We start from the raw sequence: 1,414 nt of genomic DNA on the forward strand, positions 1-1,414 counted from the left end.
TTTCAATTCTGCCTCATAAATACCTATTTAGCAAGTTATATGTGTCATGTGAGGTTTTATTTAAAATATATCTTAGTCCTAAACAAAAATTCAACAATAAGCTGCTCAAGATTTTTTGTGGGAATTTTATAAATGGAGGAAGCAGGGCAAGATCTTATCCATACTGAGTTTATCTTTTAGTCATTCAACAAACATTTGTGGGGCTACTGTGCTTCCTAGAGCACATTACTATGTGCCAGGCATTGTGCAATGCCTGAACTCAAGGAGCTAGCTAGCTTAGTGAGGGAGAGACAAGTACTTATGCAAACAGTTCCAAGAGTGTGGAGTGTGATGTCAAGAGTATGCTTATGAATACCCAGCCCAGCAGGGAGGATCCTGAAAGACACCCCATGGAATATCACAGACCAGACCTTGAAATGATCATTTGGCCTAGGTAAAGAATACAGGAAGGCTATTTGGGACCAATGCAGCGAGATATGCAAAACGAGACAATGGATTGAGTGGCATGTTTCAGGAATGGAAAATAGTTCAGGTGCAGCTAGAAAAGAGATGAGTCTGGAGAAAGCTGGAGCATGCCGGTGGTCGGACAGTCCGTGGGACCAGCCGGCTGCCATCCTGCCTCTGTGATCAGACCTGGGCGCTGTTTCACCTGTGGCAAGATCACTGGCAGCAAGTGGGGGGCCTGCCTGAGGCTTCTGCAGACAGAGGACAGCAAGGGGGACACCCTGGACACGCTGGGCCTGAAGCGCTCCTACAGCCACTGCTTGCTGCTGGCCATGGGGACCTGGCCAAGAAGCTGCTCGACTGTGCGCCCCTGGAGGAGGGACGCTGCTGGCGGCAGCCCGCCCATCGTGCTGACCACAGTCAGTCTGTCCTGCCCAGAGTTCATTCCACCGAGATAGTGGAGCTGAGAGCAACGTGGAGCTCACAGCTACTTGGGCACGTGTCCTACTGTGAAAGGAACCAACAGTAAAGGTCTTTGAGAACCACAACACAAAACGAAACGAAAAGGAAGGGAGGGAGGGATACAGGTCATGGTTTGCCTAGAATTTGTTCCTTTGGGGAACACCCCTCCCTGTTTCTAGTACCCCATTCCATTCTAGGGTGACTGGCCCCGAGGAAGAGCACATGACCCAACCCAGGCAGATCCAAATCCTCTCGCATCCTCAGGATTTGAGTTCTAAGGACCCTGTGGGCCTGGAGACGCCAATGGCTATGTTGCATGTTGCCTACACACAGGCAGAGCCTGTTGGGAAGAAAACCAACACGAGAAGGGCAGAACCACGAAAGAAGGCATTAATGCCAGCTCTGAACTCCTAGCCCTGCCGAAAGCCAACACAGGACTTTTCAGTTACATGAGCAAACAAATTCCTCATTCTTGCTTAAGCTAGTTTGAGTGAGGTTTCTGTCACTT

The 1,414-nt window shown here is 49.5% G+C and overlaps 1 pseudogene; it reads left to right on the forward strand.

The window, feature by feature from the left end:
* The first annotated feature begins 444 nt into the window (after nt 1-444).
* Nucleotides 445-1,022, forward strand: LOC109449008 (DNA-directed RNA polymerases I, II, and III subunit RPABC5 pseudogene; annotated as a pseudogene).
* Nucleotides 1,023-1,414: the final 392 nt, after the last annotated feature.

This window comes from Rhinolophus sinicus, chromosome 17 (assembly GCF_057876585.1).
Source record: "Rhinolophus sinicus isolate RSI-liver-muscle chromosome 17, RSI-T2T, whole genome shotgun sequence".
Lineage (NCBI taxonomy): Eukaryota > Metazoa > Chordata > Mammalia > Chiroptera > Rhinolophidae > Rhinolophus > Rhinolophus sinicus.